We start from the raw sequence: 8,869 nt of genomic DNA on the forward strand, positions 1-8,869 counted from the left end.
GAAGTCATGCTCTCTTGTGGACTTCCTGCATTTCAAATTCATTCTCTCCTTCTATAGCTCTGCTTTATCTCTCTGAAAAAGAGTCCTTTTTAAAATCAGTCATCTCTTCTCAGTCCTCCATTCCCCATCATCTCTTCGCTACCTTCAATTTTTCCCTCTGCCCTCTACTACCCTCCCCTCCCCTCCATCTACTTCACATCCATAATTGATTCCACATACCAGGACATTGCCTTCCATCAGGCTGCTGTCATTGCATCCTCATCCTTCCACGCCAACCTCCCGCAATCCTTCCCTTCTTGCTTGTTCCTGTCCAATACCCATCCTCACCCCCTGCCCTCATATCTGTCCCAGATTCAGCCTATGCCAAAGCACCACCAACCCCGCTGATGTCATCCATATCTCACAACTTGCCTGTATAAATTCAAATGGTCATTGAAAACCCACCTATTTAGAAAATCCTACCAGTCCTCCACTTAACCATTTTACCATGTAGTACACCTCATCCTTTTTCATCCTCCATCTCCCCCTCTCTTGCTTCTTGTCCTCAGATCCCCTTCCTTTGGCTCACCCCATGTGTCAATCATTTGTCTGCCAGTTTTCCTTTAGATTGTAAGCTCTAGTGAGCAGGGCCCTCTTCCCTTCTGTTCTCATTACCTATAACTTTTGTTCCAGGCTATTAGTAGCTGTGTTGGAAATTACAGTATTATTTGTTTACTATATTGTACTGTTATAACATGTACTGTCTTGTTGTTTGCTCTGTGTATGGTGCTGGGGACCACATGTGGTGCCCTGTAAGTAGATATTAAATATTATATTAATTCTAATGCGAATATCAGCCAGAGAGGAACGCATAACCATTTAAATAACAGGTCAGGCACACACTGAGCCCGGTTGCCTAGAATTCCCCCTGGCCCTGGCCGGCCTGCATCTCAAGTCATTATAACCATACCTCCCAATATTTAGCATCATGAAATTCGGTCAAAATATTCCCCATCCCTGTTCTCCCATAACTCTGCCCACAAATGCACAAATTTGGGTAAAGCTCCCTCCACTTTTGTTAAAGTCCCGCCCCTTTGCAGCCAGCGAATTGGGACATCCCACCAAAATGGGGACTGTTGGGAGGTATGTTATAACACTGCTTTACAAGAGTTGAGGCCACAACAGACTTTATAATGGCTAAATCAGAGCTGATGTGCTTGTTGCAACTCCTCCTTCCAATCTGCGCTCAATCAGTGCAGTGGACTGGAAAACAGCAAGACAAATGTGTTAACATGAGGTGGAAGAGTGTGGATCAGCTCATTTGATTATGGGATGTTAACCTCTTCCTGACCACTTGTGTTATTTCTATGAGAGCAATATGTTTGATATTAAAAATTTGGTTTTTTTTATTCTCAGTTTGAGTCTATACTATAGACCATCTACAGTGTACATTGATACTGTATTATATTCACTATCCACTCACTGTATGAGGAAATAACTGTGCATATATGTCTATAGTATTACATACATTATGCTCTGTGTGAGACAGACTGTTGCTGGTTGAGTGCTAATTAAGTCCCGATCCATGGGCTTGTCACACCTAGCTGCAATGCTTTAGGCATTTGGAACCCCCCCTCTAGAAATCGTTCGTTTACCCCCTCACACCAATATAGATACCAGTCTGCTCTAATTCAGTAAGGTAGTCTGTACTGATGTCTCCCATATGAAATTGTTATTATCTTTTATTTAAGTGCCAACATATATGGCAGAGCTGTATGTTGAGGGGATCATGATAGAGATAAATAATTTACAATGACATTAAACATAAGATAAAAAAATGGCCCTGCCCAAATGGGCTAACAATCTAAGAGGTGTGGGGAACAATTTATACATAAGGTAGTGGAATAAAACATTGTAGCTGGTGGTGGGGAAATTGTGTTTGGCTACTGTAAGAAGCATTATCAGCCACAAATGTTAATTGTCATTGGCATCTGTCATGTCTGTGCAGCTACCAGTTGTGTGGTATGGGTGAAGAGACAGTAGAAGTTGGAGACAAGAAAGATCAATTCATCTTTCTAGAAATCTTAGAAATCTGCTGCCAACCATGAATGTCCTTCACCATTTAAATTAAATATGGTTGAAATAGGTTAGGTTGTCACCTATGCACCAAACACAGTTGTCTACATATGAAAAGGTAAAGAGTCCTATTGATGGCAAGAATGAGAGTTTTCACTGGCAATGGGGCTTGTTGTCACATCACCCATTACATCTAATGTGTTCCTCCCTATAAATGAAAGGGATTACAACCCAGCCGACAGCAGTATAAAACAAAATAATAGACATATAGAAAACATAGTCATTTTTGATTTTCTTGAGAAATCGAGGTAGTCCAAACTGGAGTGAAAAGTTCCAGTTTATCATGTAGGGTAGTAAGTGATCTTCTACATTCATACGACATGCAAGTAAAGAAACAGGATGGAAGTTCACACCATTTTCAATTTCAACAAGCTCCTATTACAGATCTTTCTGCATCCAGTATGTGGTAGGCAAGTTTTACCAGATACGAGCCTATGTCTTGGAGAGGATAGCCTGAGAGAAAGATACAAGAAAGATCTTTAGGGATAGGTGCTTCTAGTAATAAAGTCAGGAGATTGTATTCCTTGTCCCAGAAGAGAGATATCTTTGGACAGGCTACACCTGTGGCAACAAATCCTCTAGGGAGCCAGGTCAGAGTTAGAAAACATTTTATTGTATTTATCAGGTGTATAGTAAGTGCCAGCTGTAATATACTTTATAGGCTGTCTATTTGATTGACATTGATATAGAGGTTTGAGCTGTCCTGTCTCCTATTTTTTTGCAATAATCCTGTTCAGTAGGGGGGCAGAGATCTTTTTCCTATTCATGTTGTGCTTACTTTGAAAATCTGTGCTAATATCTATATGTTATATAACAGAGAAATCATATCTCTATGTAAGGGAGAGTTGAGGCATATTTTCTCTAATGAGGAGGGAGCTTGAAAAAGTTCAAGAGGAGGGAGCGTAAAGGTGAAGTGTCTAATCTGTAAATATTCAAATAACCTTCAGAGCATTTTTTTGTTGGATTGTAAATTAAGAATAGGAGGGGAGCCTTTTGTCAGATAAGCAATACAACCTACCCCCTGAATGGATCCAAGATTCAAGCTAGGAGGGAAAGATAGGTTATTCCAAATGGGAGTAATCGAGAAGTTACTGGGTGAGTGTTATTTTTTTGCTTGAAGGCACACAAGTCCCAAATCTTTAGTGCAAAGAAAAAAAGAAAAAAATTAATGTTGGTTGGCCTAAGCAATTTAGAGAGGCCTCAGATTGGGGAAAGAGAGGAGCGAGCCAGAATTTTAGTCTCAATGTTCAGCCAGGAGATAGTGTTGGCGAGGCAAAGTTCTGTGATAAAAGTGAAGCCATATAACAAGGTGGGGAAATTTTGCTTGATAGAGGGTATCATAGTAATGAAGATCCCGATTTTATTAGGTTACTATTTTGAAATTAAATGCTGTGGTGAGATTTATTTTGACCTCCTCAAGGATATGTAGCATCATAGCCTCTGATTTAATAAAGTTGATTTTGTAACCTGAAACATTAACTTCATACTTACCTACTTTCTGTATTCTGATTCCGGGAGATGGGCGGGAGGGGCAGGGCAGGGCAGGGCAAGACAAATCGCGTCATTTTAGCCCCGCCCCCCGCAACGAAAATGCCGTTTTGTCGCGGGGGCGGGGCCAAAATGTCGCGATTCTGGCTGAATCGTGTCATTTAGCGGTGGCTGCAGCGGGATGCGGGAGATTGACCCGAATTTCGGGAGTCTCCCGTACGTTCCGGGAGAGTTGGCAAGTATGATTAACTTACACATCTATCATTTGATATTATTTATGGAGAGCACTTTCTGGTTGTGTTAAAGTAAGGAGAATATCATCAGCAAATAATGAGAATTTAAAGTTAGTGTCTCCAACCTAGCGGACCTAATTAGGACCACTAGAGGTTTAATCTCAGGACAACTATCAGGGGAGGCAAAGGGCAGTTGTGTAGGGTACCATTTTAAATATGAATACTTGAAGAACCACCATTGATCATTATTCTAGCACTTGGAGAGGTGTATAAGGAATGAATGCCATTCAAAAAGTTCCCGTTAGACAACATTTTTGCAAGGTATGATTCATGAATTGCCACATTACTCTGTCAAAGGCCTTCTATACGTGCAGATAGAAAATGACAGAACATTTTTTTTTCAGAGCTAATAATTTGGATCAGGTCTGCATCACTTCTTGTATTGTATCTCACCTTCCATCCTGGGATCAATCCCGCTTGGTCATTATACCAGATGGAGGGGAGCCAATAGCTAGGATTTTAGAGTTGATTCTGATGCTATTATTCAGGAGAGAGATAGGTTTGTTGCTTACACAGATGTGAATAGAAAAGCAAATTGGCAAGCTGGGGTTTATGCATGTGGAGAACGATGGAGACTATGAAAAAAAAAGTTTTTCACTCCTCATTGTCTCAAACATAAACAGCTGCTTCCTTTTATTAATAGGTCTATATATATTTGACTAGGATAGATACATAGAGACACATAGGTTAATGAGAAAAGTTTGGGGATGAATCTTAAGAGGAAATGATTTTGTGATATGTTTGTATTTCCCATAGAATATTCTACTGTCTCTGGTACTGCTTTCTGTTCTTTTCAAAACCCTTTAAAATCTGTTGCTTTTACATATTTTATTTTAATTCTTTGTTTTCTTGACTTTTTCCCCACCTTACACCTTTAATTCCCTCCATACTGACTTTCTTTTCGTTCACATACGTTTGCCTGCTTTAAAACAATGGCCCAAATTTTACTGTCTGCTGCGCTAGCATTGTGAACTATTCTCGTATGTAATATTAGGCCCCCAATATCATCCAAATGTTGTAATTTCCTGTGCATATGGAATGCATTTGCACTTGCACAGTACATACAGAGGTCTGCATCAATAAGATGCGGTGCACCTAAATATGCATCGCTGCACATCACAGTGATGCATATTTATGCACTGCTTGATTGCATCATGTCAGGGCTACTCTGGGAGCCCTGGCGAAGTGACCCCTCTCCTGCTTGGCGCTGCCAGTGATAGGAGGAAGTGTAATGAACTAACACTGTTTCGGATTCTGCGAAGACGAAGAGATTTCAGCAGTATTCCATAGGAAATGACAGGTAACACCAACCTGAGATGGCGTTACCTGTCTGCGCAATTCGAAGCTTATCAAAGCTTGATGCATTGCAGAACATGGCAGTCCCCATAGTAATCTATCAGGCATTTTGGTAAATGCAGTTGGAAGATGACAGTTATCGACTTGTGTTCAACCACACTAGCAGGTTCCAGTCATGTTGGAAGTGATCTGATCAATTTGACCACCTATGTGTGTGGACAAGTTTGGCACTGATCCTGTTACTTGGTGTTCACACCAAGGGACAAGATCAACCTTTACGTGGCAACTTTAGAATTCTGCTTCGGCTTATGTGCAGTTTTTTTGTCTTTGGATAAAGAGTATTTTTGTATGTTGGACAGTACATAGTGATTTATTAATATGTAAAGTATATTAAGAAAAATAGTTGCACCATTAGGAAAATATTAGTGTTTTTAATTAAAAATTGGAATCATAATAAACATGTACTTTACAGGGAAAAGATGTGACACATACATACATAATAGAAGTTATAGGTCACAAAAAATCAGTACCACTTTTCCTGATTCCTATGTTCCTCCAACACCAGGGGGTAAATGTATCAAGCTGAGAGTTTTCCGGCAGGTTTGAAAAGTGAAGATGTTGCCTATAGCAACCAATCAGATTCTAGCTATCATTTTGTAGAATGTACTAAATAAATGATAGCTAGAATCTGATTAGTTTTTCAAACCTGCCGGGAAATTCTCAGCTTGATACATTTACCCCCTGGTCTCATATATTGGTTATCAGTGTCTAAGCTCTGTTTATGAAGGAGTCCGCCTTAGAGTAGTGTCAGATGGGCAATAGGAATGCAAATGTAGCATTTAATCATTTCTACATTGACACATGGTAATTACTGAGGTTTCAGAACAAACTCTTATACACAAACGTTAATAAAAAAAAGCAGTCATAGAGGTAGTCACTGAAATGAGGCCTGGAGGTCACATGCCCCATAGATGGCGGCAGCATTTTTCCTCCTTCTCAGGACCTTCCCAGATGTCAGTGACAGTCTGGGATTCCAGTTATGTGTTAGGAGCCATTTAGACTTTCAGACAGGGCCTACAGTATTCATCCCAAATGTGAAAGCTTCAGTGCACTTCTGTGAAAATGTGGCCAGGTCTAAAAGATTAGCATGTAAATGTATTCCCACAAGTGTATGCTACAGAAAGGAAGTCACTTTTTTTTGCATATTTGTCCCTAGAAAATTGCTTTAAACTTCCCCTAACTTTTATTGTTTCAGTAAGGCTGTCTTTTAAATACAGAAGTATTCAGGTTTTTCTGCACACACATCATGTGATACTAATGTATGTTAGATATATGCAAGCATGTATGTCCAACTCATAAATGTTTAACATACCCAGTTTGTTTTATAGCTAGACAAGTGGGCAGCTTGCTCTCCATTCAGCATACTGCCCACTAGAGCTTTCTTAGCAATTTAAATAGTAACATGATCCTGGAATACAACCTTTAAGGATTTGGAACTTTTACCATTTTGTCTGAGATTTTATTGTCTCTTTTAATAGAGCACGGTGGCGCAGTGGTTAGCACTTCTGCCTCACAGCGCTGGGGTCATGAGTTCAATTCCCGATCATGGCCTTATCTGTGTGGAGTTTGTATGTTCTCCCTGTGTTTGCGTGGGTTTCCTCTGGGTGCTCCGGTTTCCTTCCACACTCCAAAAATATACTTGTAGGTTAATTGGCTGCTATCAAAAAATTGACCCTAGTCTCCCTCTCTGTGTGTGTGTGTGTGTGTGTATGTTAGGGAATTTAGACTGTAAGCTCCAATGTGACAGGGACTGATGTGAATGAGTTCTCTGTACAGCGCTGCGGAATCAGTGGCGCTATATAAATAAATGATGATGATGATAGAGTAATTTTGACTACTACACACACAGTGTACAATTGAGTATCACATGTATTTTATATATGAGGCACTCAACAATATATACTGTAGACATGTTTGTGGAATAGATATGGATACATGAGATGAAAATACTTTTTTTTCCATATTTCTTATTGAAATCATGCAAGTAGGACTCCCAGTTGAGGCCTATTCATTGTGACGAACACAATCTATCAGATCTTAATTAGTCTTTGTGATGCTTTTACTATGAAACATCATCAGTTGAAATTAGTTGATGAGGGCTTTGTACATGCCCACAATTACACAGAGTTGATCATCTTTGCCTAATTCCCAGGCAAGTTTCATTATCTTGATCGACATCCTGTCAAGTACCTCAATCTTTCTATCTTGTCCTCCCATTCCTCAGGTCTAATTAAGGACAGAGGTTAAACTTCAAAGAAAACTGGAATTTCTTAAGAAGACAAGAAACGTGTAAGATGTGGAGCTATATAGAGTGGCAACAAGAAAAGTTCTATAAATTAGTTACATGTGTCAAGTTATAACAAGTTTTGTTTTGTACTGTAGTAGTATGATAAGGTGATATGGATGTCACATCAAAAGGTACAGTTATATATTGGAGCAGTACTAACAATATTTAAATATGTATTATATGGAGGTACATTACAGTTAGCTCTATTAAAGTAACAGTTGGACTTGTACTGTCAAACTGGTAAAGTAGCTAGTAGTAGTACTAACAAACAATAGAATATATCGAAAATATACTTTTTTTATGCACATAATATAGTGGAATTATATAAATTAGCTCAAACAGCTTTAATGCAACTCACACTTATAGAATATTTTTTCTTCAGGCGGTATAGGAACCACTAAACATTTCTGCCATGCATTACAGGTCTGGTCATGTTGCCTTACAAAAAATAATAAGAGAACAAACAGAGCCATTGATATAACACAATACTGGTGATTACATTGCGTTATTACCTCACACAGTAAGTGGAGTTACAGAGGGATATTAATTAAAGTCATATGCTGATTATCGTTTATTTTGGAATAAATGAGGGTGGATGAGGTAAAAGGACTGTTTACAGGGCACAATTGTTTCTGCTCCAGAAGCAGTTTTTTTCCAAAAAAAAAGTGGAATGCCCATCTGCAAAGCAGAAAACACTACATAATTTAATTAGTTCCCTGACCTTTGTAACTTATTCTTAAAAACATGCATTAACAGAAGGAATGTATACATACCTGTTCTTTTCAAAGAATGATCTTGACTTCCAGTTGTTGGATCTTCCCTGTGATTTTAAAATGGGTGCTTGCTTTCAGCACAACGATACTGATGTTTCTAGGACCTGTACTTTGCAAGGATTTTTCTTTTTAAGCAATCTATGTAGTGGATGATTTTTTTGGCAGCTGCAGTCTTAAAAAAAAGCGTTGACCTCACATAATTAAAGGGGGCTGTGTTTAAGGGAGCGCTCCCAGACAGTAGCCAAGTTTCTTTTATATGTGCCTGTGTGTTCTTAAAGCATAATTAGGAAGGAGGCAGCAACGTAAATGTAACCTTTTTGTTGCCAGAGGGCTCTGAAGCACATTTTTGTGCAATTTAGTGAAGCCTGACTGGCAGGAGAGGGGTTAAGTTGCCACAGGGGCAGTGGGCATGGTTGATGCAAAATAGGTAGGAAGGACTGAATAATGTTACAACCCCCTTTGGTACCTCTTTTAAGTCAGTAGATTCTCATAGCATGCAGTATTTCAGAGTGGTGTCAGAATAATGGCAATGATTTAGAACAAACAGTGCTGTACAA

At 39.2% G+C, this 8,869-nt stretch overlaps 1 protein-coding gene across 1 annotated transcript in view; it reads right to left on the reverse strand.

Moving 5' to 3' along the window:
• Positions 1-8,655, reverse strand: part of ADAMTS10 (ADAM metallopeptidase with thrombospondin type 1 motif 10) — a 98,881-nt gene extending 90,226 nt beyond the window's left edge. Inside the window, exon 1 of the mRNA XM_075204674.1 lies at positions 8,313-8,655. The gene's annotated coding sequence lies outside the window, so the exon portion shown is untranslated. The remainder of the gene's footprint in view (positions 1-8,312) is intronic.
• Between the last annotated feature and the right edge of the window lie 214 nt (positions 8,656-8,869).

The sequence above is a fragment of the Mixophyes fleayi genome, chromosome 1, assembly GCF_038048845.1.
Source record: "Mixophyes fleayi isolate aMixFle1 chromosome 1, aMixFle1.hap1, whole genome shotgun sequence".
Taxonomy (NCBI): domain Eukaryota; kingdom Metazoa; phylum Chordata; class Amphibia; order Anura; family Limnodynastidae; genus Mixophyes; species Mixophyes fleayi.